Genomic DNA, 18,668 nt, shown 5'->3' with positions numbered 1-18,668 from the left:
AGGGACGGAAAGCGTCATATCGCTGCCAGAGGGAGCATTGCATTGGCTCTAGCACTCCCACAGGTTAGGGAGGCAAAACCCTCAGAGACTGCAGCAGTTACACCAAATAAAGCTCAGCTTCAAGCACTGAATAGACCTCAATGTCTCGTGAGGTCATGTGAGCATTGTCACCGAATAACAAAACTGATGGCTTAAGCAGGGCAATGAACAGGACTGCTGGCAATTATCCATTGAGCAAGAAGTCCTTCACTTTACAATGGGATTGTTCTCAAAGCCAAATTGAAGTAATGATTAATAAAGAAGTCAGGGCACACAGGGCTTAATGGGGAGTGAGAACCCAGCCAATGGTAAGAGAGAAGATCACAATTCAGGGATAAAGTGCATCATTAGCAAGCATTGTGTGCACAAAGCACAGTGAACTGTAATGGCATGGTCAGGCTCAGCTGGGTAAGGAATTATCATGTAGAGCTGTGTAGTGAACTAGCTTCCTCCTTTGCACTGCCAGTGGATAACGCTTCTTCAATTCCTGTAAGGATCTAGCAGTTACTGTAACTTCCAGAAATAAAAAGCCCTGGAAGTTTAAAGACAGTGATAGCATAACCCTTACCTGTTCCATTCATTATATACAGTCAATCCTCATTAAGACAAACTTGATTAAAACAAACTCAAACACATTTCCTGATACTATGGATTTCCTACAGTCCCACACATATGTAGCAGTTGCTTATTATAAATGACTTCTTATAATATAAATTCACTTAACACCAATTTCCTGGTTGTACTAATTATTATGGAGCATTGTTAATTACACTGATTGCCCTAGTTCAAACAGCTGAGTGTAAAGTATATTGAGAAATTAACTTGCATCCAGCTTACCACCTCTGTACTGTATTTTGGTGCTGTTTTGGGACTATTGATTCTATGATGCATTTCGAATTGCAATAGACACAGTTTTCAAGTTGCTATAGTGCTCATGCATCAATGCCATTTCCATGAAGGATTGAATAAAAAAAACACATGCATTATCCTTGCAGACAAACGTGGAGATGTTGCAAGCAGTGAATAATGCAGCACCGTACAAGAAAAAGAAAGATGCTGCTGCAGATTTCAACATGCCCACAAACACTTTATCAACCATCCTGAAAGACCAGGATACAATAATACAGGCCTGTGAACAGCAACCTGTGGATGCAAGTGCACTGGAGACAGAGAGATGTAGTTCAGTAGTTCAGAGGGACAGAAAACTACATCTCCCAGAAGGCAATGGTCAATTGGGTATAACAAATTAGCTAATTATGCAGCTGGTTACAATTAACTAGACTAGGCTGGTATTAAAGACCAGTTCAAACAGTCCTTGGTTGGTGGTGTTTGTTTGGGGTGTGGTTGCACTGCTGAAGGAAACCAAGGTGTAAAGGCAGTGAAACGATATACAAAGGTAAAACTAAAGATTGCCTTTTGGTTTAAGAAAGAGGGAACAGGAATTAGTCAGGGATAAATGGGTGAAATCACCCAAGTTAAGGTAGAGCTCAGAGTGAGACAGGTTTTTCTTTGAATTTTGTACACCGTGTTTTTTTGTTTGTATTTAAAGGGCTAGTCACCCTATTGCTGTGGTTTAGACAGTGAAAAACAGAACACTTATTCACTGCATGTTATGTGTCAGTAGTCTGCCTACAGCCTGGAAACCCTGGAAATGACGTGACTGTGAGGACAGCAGCCTAGCCACACTACCAAAACAGGTATGAATGCAGTATTGTATAAATCAGCAGTGTTCACTTTTGAAAGAAATATATTTTTGCAGCAGCTGGTTGGCTGAAGACAGGAAATAAGCTTTTTAAAGGGGCAGGGGCAGTGCCACCCTCCAGGTGAAATCGAGGGAGTGCAGCATGTTCACTGTATCACATGTTTCTTGCAAAACTGAGTGTCGCACATCATGTTAGATTTATGGGAGTATTTTATCAGCTATGCAATCACTTTAATGCATACACTTAATATATAACCAAGAATCCTGATTGCCTCTTGTAATTTCCTGGGTTGCAAAGAGTCCATTACAACTCCAGAGTTTCACTCCAACCTGCATTTGTGGCAGGCAGGAAGAGCGTCTGTGAGGAAACCACAACCGCTGGCACCTTGTATCAGGCTGAACCAACAAATACAGAACATGAAACACAAGGTGTGGGGCCAGGAGAAGAAGAATGGAACTCAAGAAGTGTGATGCTAAAGGAAACTGTAGGGGAGCGCTGGAAAGCTTATTAAAAAAACATACCAAATGGTATGTCTATTAGTCTAACGCAGTCATAATTCCCATTAATCTGTGCTCCTGTCTGCTTCAAGACATTTTCTAAATGAACAGTAATTGAATGGACTTCACTGTTGTGGTTGAGTGTCCTTTACAACACATTAATGAGGTGCGCACGATGGGGGCTGTAATCAATACAGAGAGTCCTTTTTACAGAACACGGTGAACCAAATGTCAGCCATTCTTGCAGGGACCACTAGATGGAGTTTGTGGGCAAGAGAAAGAAACTCTGAAAGTTTGCTTCATTGCCTTTTATGGGTTTACAAGTTTTATTCTTGAGCCTCGCCGATACCTACATGACTTGGCATGAGAGAGACATTTTAACATAAATACTAATCCAGAACTACAGTGTGATGTATTGGCTTTTGCAAAGCTCATATCTCATCACCTACACAAGCTCATGAAATATTAGGATCAGTGTGTTAATATATTCCTGTTCCGCAGAATAATGTTGCTTTAGAATACACTCCTTTTTCTGTTATTAAAATAGCAGGCAAATCAAGCATTTCTTTGCCCCTGTTGGTGTAATGTACTAGATTTTCAATACAGAAATATTTTGTTGCTGTTGCATGTTTTTCAATATTTTAATTTAAGAGGATAACACTAATGAAATGAAATTCATTTTTCCTGTCATGCAATTCAATAACTATGCAAAAGGTAAAATGTACAATAAACATAAGTTTAATTCATATTTTGAAGGTCACTAATTCTTATGTTTTTGATAGTCCTTTTTAAGCCACAATCAGTACTAACAGTGTAATTATTAAATACAGATGCTTCAGTAAATGTTGTACACACCATCCTGGAAAGACACTCCCTTTCCACTTTCTGCCTACTTCTCTGCACCAGTTGCATGAAATATTAAAAACTGAATGGATTCCTTTGACACCTTCCAGCACCTTGTGGCGTCTATGCAAGTCCTGATCTGGAACAGCAGCACAACTAATATGAGGCATGGGTCCTGATGCCTGCACAGTTTAATAGATAATTATGCAAACAATATGCTATTCAACTGGGCAAATACTCATTTAGGAAAATCTAGAGAATGATATAAAGTCTCTGTTTTAATTGCATGCCTAATGTTTGTTTTTTGAGACTCATTTCCACTGACATTTATAAAATAAAGGAGCCTGGGGGCCTAGTTTTCAGAAGCAGGGAAAGCTGTTTGTTAATTGCATCAACTTTGCCACACTTGTTACTTTGCCACACTTGTTCTATTTCCTCCGTCCATCTGAATACCACAGACCAGGCTGTGTCCAGTTCTGCTCTGTCACAATGAGCCTCCAAACATGGAAGCTAATTCATAGCTTTCACTGCTGGATCAAAAACAAGCTTCCTGCAAACCAGAAGAGACCTTTTAATCTGCAGTTGGTTCAGTGCAGGATTTGGCACAGAAACCATCTTATTTGGCTTTTAATGGCTAGTTCATGAATATAAAGTTTCAAAAGCAGCAGTTTCTCGTAATGTATTGCAATTTTAATGCTGGTTAATTTTAGAAATATTAAAAAGAGCTTCCAGTGGCAGAGTCTTTCTCAATGTTGCAGTGAGTTCTGCTTCCCATTCTTATCTCCTTCCAGGGGTGGAAGCTTACTGAAATCTGCAGTCGAGCTCTTGGGTGTGAGGTGAGGCTGGGGTTGGGATCAGAGTACACCCACTGACCTTCACTTTGCTGTGGGGTGTTGCTGCACAGAGGGAACATACATTTCCCATAATGTGTGCAGATTTCATATAAGAATAAGTAAGACCTAGCCAACGACAGTAATTAGTATTCGGTATGATTTACTGGAATTATTGTATTCACTCCATGTCCTTTTAAATAAAGCTGACAGCTGGGATTCTCTGCAGTTTAGTCAAAGATTGGATTTAAATGTTAAGTGACATTTATAATCATTTTTCTAATTGTTTGAGTTTAATAGACTCCTTAACTCTCTTCACAATATTAATGGATTCATTTAATGTACAGTGTGTTCTGGTGTTTGTTTGATTTAATTAGTCCTTTTCCAGTCTCAGCCAGGACCTCATTTAAAGTGTACAAAGATCTTCATTATTTAGAGTAAATGTGATTTCTGAGTTCTTAAGTCTTTATGTTGATTAAGTCTTCCACGGTGTAGAACGAATGCACAGGATTCCAGTACAGAATATCTTTCAGCTTGCATTCTCCAGGCTCTACAAGCAGCACGTGATGCAAAATGGACACATTTCACCTTGGACCCAGTACTGGGGATTTGAGAATAAGTTATGTCTATAAATCTGAATGGGACTGAAATGTGTGGAACAGGCAGAATGTATGCCAGCCAAAGTGTAAGAAAACTATTTAAAAGCGACAATTAAGAAATGCTTCCGAGTTGAATGACAGGAATAGGCCATGTGCTTCTATGATTCACTGCAGGCCCTGTCATCTCCAATCCTATTTGTTATTCACATATCTCGTGAGATCCCTTGGTGTGCCACTGAAGGACTTCATCTCTGTTCTTCCAGTACTGCACAGCCCCTTGGTGTGCCACTGAAGGACTTCATCTCTGTTCTTTCAGTACTGCACAGCCCCTTGGTGTGCCACTCAAGGACTTCATCTCTGTTCTTCCAGTACTCCACAGCCCCTTGGTGTGCCACTGAAGGACTTCATTTTTGTTCTTTCAGTACTCCATAGCTGTCTTACCTGCATTTATTGTTCAACACAACCTTATTTTCAAGGCTATTTTCACATTTTCTGAATATTTCTGGATATTTGCACTGTGTGTCTTGCAGTACAGCCTAGACCAGACAGTAAAATAAAACACATGACCTGTGATTTAAAACAAATGAAAGGCTGAGGCCACTCCTCTATCAAGCCTTGAATAAACTTTTCAGGAACATGACACTCCTTAATGTGAGTAATGAGTTTAATGATAGAAGACCTCGATGCTGGAAACTGAATGCTGCTGTATCTTAATAAGAGACAAGTAATTATGAGATATTAGCTCAGTACATGGTTCATTTTCTTTCACAAATGCTCCATTGTGAATCCACAGAGCTTCATCATTATTACACCACTTTCCAGGCTTAGTCTGTTAGTAAGCACTGGATCATCTCAGAGTTTTCTGCTTAATCTGTTCAACTTCACACTCTTTTAAATTACTGTCGCTTCTGTCAACCAACAGAAGTGCTGTCGACTTTAAACAGTGAAATGCCATGATGAGATTTACTTTTTATAAAAAGATACCACTTCAATTCTGCCACAGTCAAGCGCAGGATGCACACTTTTACTGAAGTTAATCAAACCAAAAGTCCCCTTACTGTAGCCTTAAAAAAAAAAAAAAAAAAAAAAAAAAAAGAATATTCGCATATACAGTGTGCTCTCGCTCCTGAGCTCTGAACTGTATATTCGCATATACAGTGTGCTCTCGCTCCTGAGCTCTGAACTGTATATTCACATATACAGTGTGATCTCGCTCCTGAGCTCCTCCTGAACCAAAGTGCTCAGCTGGTTACAGACTTCTATAATCACCTGGATTGATTAACCCTTGATTGATTAATCACACTGCCAATCAAAGCTGATCTATGAATTTGAATAAGGGGGGGGGGGGGGGGGCTGAGTCTTATCATCTTAAAGAACAGATCACTGGGTGTTAAAATGTTTTTGTGCTGTCCTTCTAATTTAAAGGATATATTTTCAACAGATTGATAAATAATGGATTATGATTGTGTTGTATCCTATTAGAATTCACTGGATTTGTATTTATTTACTGACTCCTACTCGCTCAAACAATTCTCCTGCCAGCATATTCATATTATATTTACTGAGTGAAAAATAAAATGAGTTCTTGTAGAACAGACACGTTGTACACAATGAATGCATTGCTTTGCCATGTAATTGACATTTACACTGAACTGGGATTGAGCGAGACCATTACTGCTTACTGAGATTCATGTGCTGATTTCATGCTGTTTTCATATTATCCTTCTTTCCTACTTTTGTACTGCCTCCTATTCACAAACTTGATAAGTTTTGAAAGATCTATACCCGCGTTGAGTGTTTTATTGTGCAAGTGTTTCCTTGGGATCTTGAGCTCGTTCGGGAGAGATGTGTAACTGAGAGGGCTAACTGAATGAAACCATTCTGCACATGAATAGTCTTCGTTGGGTATTAAACCCCCGTACTGCCCCCATAGGCACCGGACTCCCCTGATTGACGCATACAACACTGGATCCTCCGCTAATGCGCTATCCTTGCACTATTGCACTGCTATTATGTCATTATTGATATAACTTGCTGCAACCTCATTCATTTTGTCTTTTAGTGGCATTATTTGCACTTACTGTAACTATATTATAGATGAAGCTTGTGTGTGTGTGCATATATATATATATATATTTGTAAACCCTCCTTCTGAAAGCACAGATTCATAAAACATGTTTCTAAAAATACAGATGACATTACAGTATGACAGTTTTTCTATCAGCATGATTCTCTTTTCTTTCTGTATCTTAGCAACAAGTGCTAGGCAACCTATTGTTGGTAATCATGGGTTGAGAGGGAGGCCTTTCTCATGTGAAAACCCCCAATTTAGTCTCTCTTCGGTACTCTAAATATGTTCTTGCTGAAAGACAAGGTCATACAATCTATAAACAGGTTCTGTTATTTTTGCAGTCAAATCTGTATTGGCCTAGATAATTGGGACAGGGGGGTGTTTGTAGAATTGACTGGTTAATTTAATTATGCAAAGTGGTTAATTTGACATTCCCTATCACTTCAGAAAAAATGACATACAGTAGTCTCCTGCACTTTCAATAGAGTATTGAAAGGTGCTTCTGTACAGACAAGGTCAACTGCCAAGGCAATGTCCAGTAATCAAAGTGTTCCTGAATGTGGTAAACAAGGACCCCTTACTGTTATTTTCAACAGTCCCTGACCACACAGGAATCCCCAGAGAAGACTTCATACAGCCAGGACGTGAACCTGCGCTGTCCTGAATGTGTGACTCACCCTTTAAGTGCTCCCCGAGTGTTCCCCCAGTGGCTAATCACTGTACACAAACAGCACAAGACCGTTTCTGCATCTTCATTAAGCATCTTAATTAATAAAAACATTCCCCTCTATATATTACAATGTGTTCTTAGTTTGACTGTTGCACTGCTACACTGCAGTGCAGGATCACTACAGTGGTAGAAGTTCTGACTGAATTATATAACATCCGTTCTGAAGTTGCTTTCAAGCTTCACAAGTTAATTTAGGTAATGCAAGTTTAAGGCACACAAGACAGCAGTTACAAATCAGTCCAATTTAATTACAGCACCGCTTGTGTGATTCCAAATTAAATGAAGAAGAGATTTGATTGTTTTGATTCACTTTGAACTTCATAAAACTTCAAACCTGACCAAACAGCAGCTGGCAAGCAAAGCCTTCCAGACAAATACTAATGCTGCAGAGTCCTGATTTTCATTGGTTTTGTCATTCTAAAATATTACAGGCAAGTTTTCCCATTTTTTTCATTTAAAAAGAACACTGTATGAAATGAGTCCCTCCAGAAAGAGGTTTTAAATCTCCCCTTTCCAGTTCTTTTGCTTACTGTGCTGATTGATTAATTAATAATATGTTCTGCAGTACCGCTGAGCAGCTGTTCTGTTGTGTGTTACCTCAACCACAAGCATTTCATAAATAATCAACGACCCTCCAAAGGCTTGGATGCAGACAGGACTGATGCACTGGCCTTTTGCCACTGGCTGTTGGATTTAAATCTAACAAAGTCCAAAGAGGCCAGAGAAGCTGCAGTTGTTCTGTGGTGAAGGACTTGCAGGCGCCTCAGCACTTGGAAGTACACAGCTCATCAGGCACATCATTCTCTACTAAGCAGAAGAGCGCAGACACCTCCGCTCACATCTTCTTGGGGTCCACAGGACGCTTCAGCAGGCAGTTAGCTTCTTGGTAGCTATTGAGGATTATTGCTTGTGACGAGGAGCCTCCATTAATTTGATCAGACCTCATCACAATGCTCACTCCTTTTTTAACTTGGGTAATTTAGGTCGTCCACAGTTCAGACAGCATCCGCTTCTGTCAAAGCTGATTACAGTACACACACTCTGAGTTCAAGTCTACAGTATAATGCTTCTACTACTGACTGAAAAATGACACTTTCCTAGGAAGAAACCATGCGAAATCAAAAGCCCTACTAGTGCCATTTACCGCTCGCATCCAATTCAAGACTCTTGTACTAGCCTACAGATGCCTTGACCAGTCTGCACCCAGCTACCTCCAGACCCTCATCTCTCCCTACACCCCCACTCGACCTCTCCGCTCCGCCTGCACTAGAAGACTAGCTCTACCACCGCTACGCTCCCCTGCCTCCAAAGCCCGCTCCTTCTCCACCCTTGCTCCGCAGTGGTGGAATGACCTTCCTACAGATGTCAGGACTGCCCAGTCCCTGACCACATTCCGGCGCCTCCTTAAGACTCACCTCTTCAAAGAGCACCTGTAGAACTCCTCTGTTTGTATCCTGGGACACTATCACCCTTCATGTAAATGTGCTTTATTTTGCTCTTATCAGCCCCTATTTTACTGCATTTAATCCTGTACTTCAGAATACTGTAATCTGCCAAGTTTTTAACCTGTAGTACTTTGTATTTAATCACATCCTGATGTAACTATCACTATTTAATCATATCCTGATGTAACTATCACTATTACCTGCTGTATTATTGAATTGTGGTTTGTCAAACTTGTACTTTGCTTGAACAAAAGTTATTGTATTTCTTGCTCTTATTGTATTACTTGTATTGTAACGCTTGAAATGTTTTTGCTTACGATTGTAAGTCGCCCTGGATAAGGGCGTCTGCTAAGAAATAAATAATAATAATAATAATAATTTACAATAAGGAAAATGGAATAGTCTTTGCTAAACCAGGGGGGAGAGGGTCTTTTTAGGTCACAGATGAAGGCACTTAATGCTTTGAACCAAAAGCATTCTGAAGCACTCGATCATTCAAAGTCACTTTGCACAGTAGCTGAAGAACCCTTTCCATTCCACCATAGAGCTGAAATATATCATTTCTAATAAACTGCCCTCGTAGGACTTTATAAAAAAAAAGCCCTATATTCAGAACACCTGTTTACCAGAAAGGATGGTGTGTGTGTTTGTGTACATGCACATTGTTAATTAGGATGCCACTTCACTTGGCACACTAATATAAATGTTTACACTGCTCAGTGGCCCACAGTGACCTTCTCATTTCACAGACTGCACACCCGACAAATCCCTGACAAGCCTCTCAAAATGATTTCGAGTGTCGCCTCAGTGCAGTGGAAATTACAAAACCATTTTAGACAAAACAAGAACTCCAACAACTACTCTGTCCCTTCTATACTGTCCATATTCATCTCATTTCAAAAGTCTTCTATCATAGATAACTGTACAGCACTGTACCTTCAAATGAGTCAGGGTAGCTGCAAGATTCTTACTGATATCTTGTTTATAGAAAATGTAAACATTCGTGGTATAAACAGGATGTGCTTCTGCCACACATTCATCATGAATCATTTGAACTATGATGGTTCAGAATAACTGTAGCATTCTGCTAACATTTCCAGTGTCAGAGGACTTTGCTTAGGGATAGCTGGCTGTGTATTTCTTCAGTCATGATTGTGACATTGGCTTCCCAGGTATGAATGTCTTTCAGACACTTTTGCTGTTTTCTATTAATGCCTAATTTCTTGTGTTCTGTGATTCAAACCAATGTAGTTGTCTGTTGGTAAGGTTTTAATAATCTGTCACTATAACAGACTGTGCTGTGACCCTTTCTGGAACTAATAGTGTTCCAATCATGTTAGTATACTAACATGATCTGGAGCTGAATGGGGCCCTATAGTGAAATGAATGCACGGTTCTTTCTTTTGCATCTTTTACATGTTTATTTTGTTAGAAATCAAAAATGGGGAAAGATGTAACAGCGTTGGAAAGAGGCATGATTGTGGGTGCTAAATATCATCTTCTAAAGTAAAAAATAAGGTTAAAAAATAGTTTTCAAATTGCTGTAGCCAAGTGCCAGTAGATGATTTCCACCTTGAATGAAGCCATCCTCATGTCTGAAGATAAAGGTAATTCAAGCCGTCCTGATGTGTGAACATAAAGACAGTTCAAGGGCAACCAGTTGTTGTTAATGTCAGTTAGTACAGTAAATCACAGAGACATGTAATTACATTCTGAAGTAAGTTTACCTTCCTGCTTTATAAATCCTCTAATGCCAGGCTGCTTGACTGAGCTGGATGGAACGAGCACCCCTGCCAGGCTGTACTGCAGGGATGCAATTCCAAGGCAACTTGCCCATCGGCATCCAGAGAATGAAAGCTCCCTTTATTGCTGCATTTAAAGAGGTGCTGACATCCCCAGTTCAGAAATCCTAACTCAGAAGGTACTTGAAGAACACATCTGCTCTCCAGGGCCCAAGAACAGTGTATCATAATGGGACTTTAAGGCTTTTATTATGATGACCTATAAAGTGCCAAGCTCTTGGAAAATTGAAACTATACAGAGCAGCATTATGCCCAGCATGCAATTTATAAACCATTATCCCATGTCAGGTGACGGCCTATTTAACTAATAAGATTGCAAAACTAACTGTGATTTAGGAGCAATATGGATGTGAATGTTTACTACCTTAATACATAGATTTCTGTCAAAACTACACATTCACATCTATAGTGAATAAGGACACTGGGTGAACAGAGAAGTGTGTTCTTCTCCTTGACTTTATTTGCATTCAGGGTTTCCATTTCTAAATCCCAGGAACGGTAATGGAAAGGGGCAATTCTGAAAGCAAAGCAGTGAATGGGGAAACAGAATCTCCGTTAAATAAAACTGACCTGTTACCATATCTTTGCCTGATGCATTGCCTGGCTGCCTCTCTCTCTCTCATTCTCAAAAGGATCACAAGCAAATTGGCTTCTAACCTGTTTCCGCCTTCGCAAGCCTCGACTGGATTTCCAATCACTCCCTCTTCTGACACATAAGAAATAGCCTATTTCTGTGTGGGAGAAAGAACAGCATGATCGAAAACTAATGAGTGTCCTTGAGCTCTTGAAACATCTATTCCATACAAGACCACTGGGTGCCTTCACTCTCTGTGCCTGCTTTCTGATAAAATATCAAATAAATTAATGGGTTCTGTCACATAATAAATTCCTTCCCAGGAAACTCATATCCAAAAAATAGACCATAATGACAAAGACTTTTTCTCCCCTTTGTGAATGCTTGATCTTTTTTCTGTTGCTATGGGAGATGCAGTCCACACACTGTAAGGAATGGGAAATACACTTCATCAAAGTTGAATCTAAAAAGTGTTCAGGAAAGTAAAATGATACCGTGACAAGCTGTCAACGAGCCCATTAGGAAATATTAGCTTATCGACAATCATAGATCTCCCATTTATAGTTCATAAAAAGGTTGAAATGTTTAGAGACAAATGTTATTGAGGTCACAGTAAACATTTCGCTGTGATCTCCATATAGCGACACTACCTACAGTTTATAAAAGGAAACATCCCATGTGTTCTTGCTGGTAGTCAGACTTAAGGACCGATTGACATAAACCTGTTTCTCTAACAGCTGTAGATAATAAGTGATGAGGTATATGCACAGCTATAGTCAGAGAAATAGCCTTATATCCTATGAGATTGTCCCTAGAATTCAGGGCACAGTAAATTAGTCTGTCATGAATTGCATTTCCCTTCATTTGTTTGATCTAAATACATTAATTTTGCAAACCCAGCAGCTAGACAATCAGAAAATGAATTTTAAAATCATGAAAAATGTCTGGAATAGCTTAAAATGATAGAATAGGTGGAATATTTAAAGTAGCAAGATGTTTAGTGTGTTGAGGGGGAGGGGCACACATTTTATAACCATGTCATGATTTGCAATCACGCCTCAACTTGATTGACACTGCGTAACCACGAGTGGAACAGCATTAGAGCTGTTCGTTTAATCAGAGATTTGCATTCAAAAATAATAGGCTCACTTCTAATCTTTTACAATATGGGAGTGTAATATGCTCCATCGTAGCTTCCATTCTAATTACTGCTGTCCAACAAAAGTATTTTCCACAGTCTAAGAAGAGACCTGAACCACTCACAGTGGTGATTATAGAACAAAAATTCATAGTAATTAATGGAATTATTTCTATTCAATAAATCAGAAACATGATCAACTTAAAACATATATCAGAAATATCAAATCACACAGAGTATACCCACATCCTGTGTGCCATGCATATTAAAACCAAACCACACGGAGTAAAGACTGGCAGCACTGGAGCTAACAGTCCAGATCTGATTTCAGAGCCTCCGCAGTGTTATTGAGTGCCTGCCTGCTCAGCAGAGCTGAAGGGCAGTGGGCCTCCTCTGATCCCATAACCAAGCCATTGTATCTTTACACCCAGGAGTGTGAGACTGCCCTCGCCCTGCGTGTGCTCACCCAGCGATCAGCTCCCTTGACTGGAGGACTCACCCTGCACACCACACGGCTCTGCCTTTACCTTTAACAAAACTAGTTATTGATACACAGCAGTTTCCACAGTCCCATCACCAGCGAACAAGACCCTTTGAATTCAGTGAACTTAGCAAAGGTTGAAGTAGACTCACAGGGATTGGAAGCAGTTCACAATTGCAGACATGTGGCACTGTGATCATGTTTCCATTCAGCTTCCTGGGAATATTGGGGAATATTTAATTATAGGTGTTTTTCTTATTTTACAAAAAGTGATTGATTCAAACTGTTTCACGCCTTCCTTATGTTTGATTAAACAGTCCTAAAATGGTACAAAATACAATATGATGCATCTGTATTTTCTCAGTTTGTTCCTAGTAACACAGCTGGAGTGCTTGCTGCATATGTTAGCTTTGTATTAAAGCTGAACAAAATGCAATGGATCATAATAATAATTTAGGATAATGAAATCTGTCAGCACTGTCAAATTACACTTTGCAATAAACACAGTAAACAGGTTTCAATTTCCTTTTTTCTTGTTTTTGTAATGATACAAGTTTAAATAATACAGTATATTACCCTTATTTGCAATGTTAAAGAACACAAATATGTCTTGAATAAAGAATATGTGTTGGTGCTGTTGCTTGTAGGTAATAATAAATCCAATATTTACATGTACAGTTTGTATTGGATGCTGTGTGTGTTACATACTGTCTAAGATGTGTTGGATGCTGTGTGTGTGTTACTGTACAGTTTGTATTGGATGCTGTGTGTGTTACATACTGTGTAAGATGTATTGGATGCTGTGTGTGTGTTACTGTACAGTATGTATTGGATGCTGTGTGTATGTTACTGTACAGTATGTATTGGATGCTGTGTGTGTTACATACTGTGTAAGATGTATTGGATGCTGTGTGTGTGTTACTGTACAGTATGTATTGGATGCTGTGTGTATGTTACTGTACAGTATGTATTGGATGCTGTGTGTGTTACATACTGTGTAAGATGTGTTGGATGCTGTGTGTGTGTTACTGTACAGTATGTATTGGATGCTGTGTGTATTACATACTGTGTGAGATGTATTGGATGCTGTGTGTGTGTTACTGTACAGTTTGTATTGGATGCTGTGTGTGTTACATACTGTGTAAGATGTGTTGGATGTTGTGTGTGTGTTACTGTACAGTATGTATTGGATGCTGTGTGTGTGTTACTGTACAGTTTGTATTGGATGCTGTGTGTATTACATACTGTGTAAGATGTGTTGGATGCTGTGTGTGTGTTACTGTACAGTATGTATTGGATGCTGTGTGTGTGTTACTGTACAGTATGTATTGGATGCTGTGTGTGTGTTACTGTACAGTTTGTATTGGATGCTGTGTGTGTTACATACTGTGTAAGATGTGTTGGATGCTGTGTGTGTGTTACTGTACAGTATGTATTGGATGCTGTGTGTGTTACATACTGTGTAAGATGTGTTGGATGCTGTGTGTGTGTTACTGTACAGTATGTATTGGATGCTGTGTGTGTTACATACTGTGTAAGATGTGTTGGATGCTGTGTGTGTGTTACTGTACAGTTTGTATTGGATGCTGTGTGTGTTACATACTGTGTAAGATGTGTTGGATGCTGTGTGTGTGTTACTGTACAGTATGTATTGGATGCTGTGTGTGTTACATACTGTGTAAGATGTGTTGGATGCTGTGTGTGTGTTACTGTACAGTTTGTATTGGATGCTGTGTGTGTTACATACTGTGTAAGATGTGTTGGATGCTGTGTGTGTGTTACTGTACAGTATGTATTGGATGCTGTGTGTGTTACATACTGTGTAAGATGTGTTGGATGCTGTGTGTGTGTTACTGTACAGTATGTATTGGATGCTGTGTGTGTTACATACTGTGTAAGATGTGTTGGATGCTGTGTGTGTGTTACTGTACAGTATGTATTGGATGCTGTGTGTGTGTTACTGTACAGTATGTATTGGATGCTGTGTGTATTACATACTGTGTAAGATGTGTTGGATGCTGTGTGTGTGTTACTGTACAGTTTGTATTGGATGCTGTGTGTGTTACATACTGTGTAAGATGTGTTGGATGCTGTGTGTGTGTTACTGTACAGTTTGTATTGGATGCTGTGTGTGTTACATACTGTGTAAGATGTGTTGGATGCTGTGTGTGTGTTACTGTACAGTATGTATTGGATGCTGTGTGTGTTACATACTGTGTGAGATGTGTTGGATGCTGTGTGTGTGTTACTGTACAGTTTGTATTGGATGCTGTGTGTGTTACATACTGTGTGAGATGTGTTGGATGCTGTGTGTGTGTTACTGTACAGTATGTATTGGATGCTGTGTGTGTGTTACTGTACAGTATGTATTGGATGCTGTGTGTGTTACATACTGTGTAAGATGTGTTGGATGCTGTGTGTGTGTTACTGTACAGTTTGTATTGGATGCTGTGTGTATTACATACTGTGTAAGATGTATTGGATGCTGTGTGTGTGTTACTGTACAGTATGTATTGGATGCTGTGTGTGTTACATACTGTGTAAGATGTGTTGGATGCTGTGTGTGTGTTACTGTACAGTATTTATTGGATGCTGTGTGTGTTACATACTGTGTAAGATGTGTTGGATGCTGTGTGTGTGTTACTGTACAGTATGTATTGGATGCTGTGTGTGTTACATACTGTGTAAGATGTGTTGGATGCTGTGTGTGTGTTACTGTACAGTTTGTATTGGATGCTGTGTGTATTACATACTGTGTAAGATGTGTTGGATGCTGTGTGTGTGTTACTGTACAGTATGTATTGGATGCTGTGTGTGTTACATACTGTGTAAGATGTATTGGATGCTGTGTGTGTGTTACTGTACAGTATGTATTGGATGCTGTGTGTGTTACATACTGTGTAAGATGTATTGGATGCTGTGTGTGTGTTACTGTACAGTATGTATTGGATGCTGTGTGTGTGTTACTGTACAGTATGTATTGGATGCTGTGTGTGTGTTACTGTACAGTATGTATTGGATGCTGTGTGTGTTACTGTACAGTTTGTATTGGATGCTGTGTGTGTTACATACTGTGTAAGATGTGTTGGATGCTGTGTGTGTGTTACTGTACAGTATGTATTGGATGCTGTGTGTGTTACATACTGTGTAAGATGTGTTGGATGCTGTGTGTGTGTTACTGTACAGTTTGTATTGGATGCTGTGTGTATTACATACTGTGTAAGATGTGTTGGATGCTGTGTGTGTGTTACTGTACAGTATGTATTGGATGCTGTGTGTGTTACATACTGTGTAAGATGTATTGGATGCTGTGTGTGTGTTACTGTACAGTATGTATTGGATGCTGTGTGTGTGTTACTGTACAGTATGTATTGGATGCTGTCTGTGTTACTGTACAGTTTGTATTGGATGCTGTGTGTGTTACATACTGTGTAAGATGTGTTGGATGCTGTGTGTGTGTTACTGTACAGTATGTATTGGATGCTGTGTGTGTTACATACTGTGTAAGATGTATTGGATGCTGTGTGTGTGTTACTGTACAGTATGTATTGGATGTTGTGTGTGTGTTACTGTACAGTATGTATTGGATGCTGTGTGTGTTACTGTACAGTATGTATTGGATGCTGTGTGTATTACATACTGTGTAAGATGTGTTGGATGCTGTGTGTGTGTTACTGTACAGTATGTATTGGATGCTGTGTGTGTTACATACTGTGTAAGATGTGTTGGATGCTGTGTGTGTGTTACTGTACAGTATGTATTGGATGCTGTGTGTGTGTTACTGTACAGTTTGTATTGGATGCTGTGTGTGTTACATACTGTGTAAGATGTGTTGGATGCTGTGTGTGTGTTACTGTACAGTATGTATTGGATGCTGTGTGTGTGTTACTGTACAGTTTGTATTGGATGCTGTGTGTATTACATACTGTGTAAGATGTATTGGATGCTGTGTGTGTGTTACTGTACAGTATGTATTGGATGCTGTGTGTGTTACATACTGTGTAAGATGTGTTGGATGCTGTGTGTGTGTTACTGTACAATATGTATTGGATGCTGTGTGTGTTACATACTGTGTAAGATGTGTTGGATGCTGTGTGTGTGTTACTGTACAGTATGTATTGGATGCTGTGTGTGTTACATACTGTGTAAGATGTGTTGGGTTTGCTCTATGTACCGCTATAGTGTAAACCCTTATAAAAGTTTGCAAGTAAAAGCATAGCAAAGTGTAATAAAGCAGAGTGAAAGCATGGTAAGGCATAGGTAACCGTTCTAAAGACTAGCGAAGCATGGTAAAGCATATTAATAAACATGGTAAACTATGGTAAATGAATAGTATTATCAATGGAAAAAAATGGGAAAGCTACAAACGTGCCATGATTTTATAAGGGAAAAAACAAAGGACAGAAATAATAGTATAACAACAAAGGTCAGCTGTGTTTGTATTTATAATCGAAATGCAGTTTCAAGACTGTAAGCAAGACTTCTGCTGTTGTGACTTTCAAATAACTTAATTAAATAATTCTAATGAGCAGCAATGTACAGCCTTGTATCAGAGGTCTCTTATAGCATCCCCTATCATTCTAATGAACAGCAATGTACAGCCTTGTATCAGAGGTCTCTTATAGCATCCCCTATCATTCTAATGAACAGCAATGTACAGCCTTGTATCAGAGGTCTCTTATAGCATCCTGTCAGGGTATCATCAATGTCTCGGTAAAGACTTGACAAACGGTCTGTGATTAATGCAAATCAGGATACCATCATCCATCGTATTTGGTAAAATGCAAGCTAGTTCCCACTGACCTTATACAGTATACTGATTTCATCCTGGAGTGAAACATGTCACCAGATAATTGTCTGCATATCAAGGTGCCTTGTATGAAATGACTTTCCAAAGTCTGCAAATGAAACAGATTTGCTTCGGCTAGCCAGTAACTGCTTTTAATGGGGAAGACAGATCCTCCTGCCTTTACAGTATATTAATTAATTGCATATCACAGGAACAGAATGGTGTCTTCCTAGTGGCTTTAATAATAGCTTTCCATAGCCACTGATTTGCATTGCACTGCCACTGAGAACACAGCCATTAATTTACAGTAATGATGTTTTTAAATGTAAAATTGCCCTGGAGTCACATGCATTAAAGGAAATGCAAACAAAGGACTTTTAAATGCTAGATTAAAAAAAAACACAAATATACGATTTCCACATTGCAAACAAAGAGTTCCAAACACAGGGTTTACTGAACCTCTTCTATTTAACATCATCATAACAAAATCCCAAGAATACAAAGAGAACTAGTTTTGGTTTTCTTCCCGTAGTTACTGCACAAATGAGGCTGCATACCTAGCGAGCCCCCATAGGCTGCATAGAGCCATCCTCATGAATGAGAAACAGCACCACGAACTTTCACTGAAATTCTGTGTTTATGACAATGTAAGGAAAAGAAAGTAGTTTTAAACCAATTAAACAGATGAATCTGCAGGCTGTCCTGGGAAATGAATGAACGCAATTCCAATTCCAAAATGGGAAGCTAGGTTCCAACTGCAAGGAACAAATCAAGGTCAACACGGCCATCAAAAACAGGCCCTGTTTGCGTGGGACTGACCGTCTGTTTAGATCAAAGGTGTACAGTATGCTGGTGCAGATTGAAGCACTCTGGAAAGGTGAAGCACAGCTAGCTACAGGCCCCACAAGAGCCTCGCCTCAGTCCTGCTCTGAGCACCCCCTGCCATTTACTGCTTCCCTCAAGCTGCTTCCTTGATATTCACTCATTTCCACTGAGACCACCAAACTGAAATTACTCCTGACCTCGGCCAATCCCACTCCTCCTGAGGCAAATGCTTTGCTAGTGAGTTGTGAGCCCCCACTGCCACCTAACTGAAATAAAGAAAGAAAATGTCTTAATGGTTAAGA

At 39.5% G+C, this 18,668-nt stretch overlaps 1 protein-coding gene across 2 annotated transcripts in view; it reads left to right on the top strand.

Moving 5' to 3' along the window:
- The first annotated feature begins 1,356 nt into the window (after nucleotides 1-1,356).
- LOC117426346 (potassium voltage-gated channel subfamily D member 3-like) overlaps nucleotides 1,357-18,668 on the top strand; it is a 116,432-nt gene continuing 99,120 nt past the window's right edge. Inside the window, exons 1-3 of one of the 2 annotated variants that reach the window (XR_009309514.1) lie at nucleotides 1,357-1,435; nucleotides 1,664-1,736; nucleotides 2,087-3,186. The gene's annotated coding sequence lies outside the window, so the exon portion shown is untranslated. Of the gene's footprint in view, nucleotides 1,436-1,660; nucleotides 1,737-2,086; nucleotides 3,187-18,668 lie in introns of those variants that run through there. The other variant, XM_059004844.1, reaches the window with a different exon arrangement.

The sequence above is a fragment of the Acipenser ruthenus genome, chromosome 30 (genome assembly GCF_902713425.1).
Source record: "Acipenser ruthenus chromosome 30, fAciRut3.2 maternal haplotype, whole genome shotgun sequence".
Lineage (NCBI taxonomy): Eukaryota > Metazoa > Chordata > Actinopteri > Acipenseriformes > Acipenseridae > Acipenser > Acipenser ruthenus.
The sequence above is the reverse complement of the archived record's forward strand: the minus strand, read 5'-3'. Positions and strand labels throughout refer to the sequence as shown.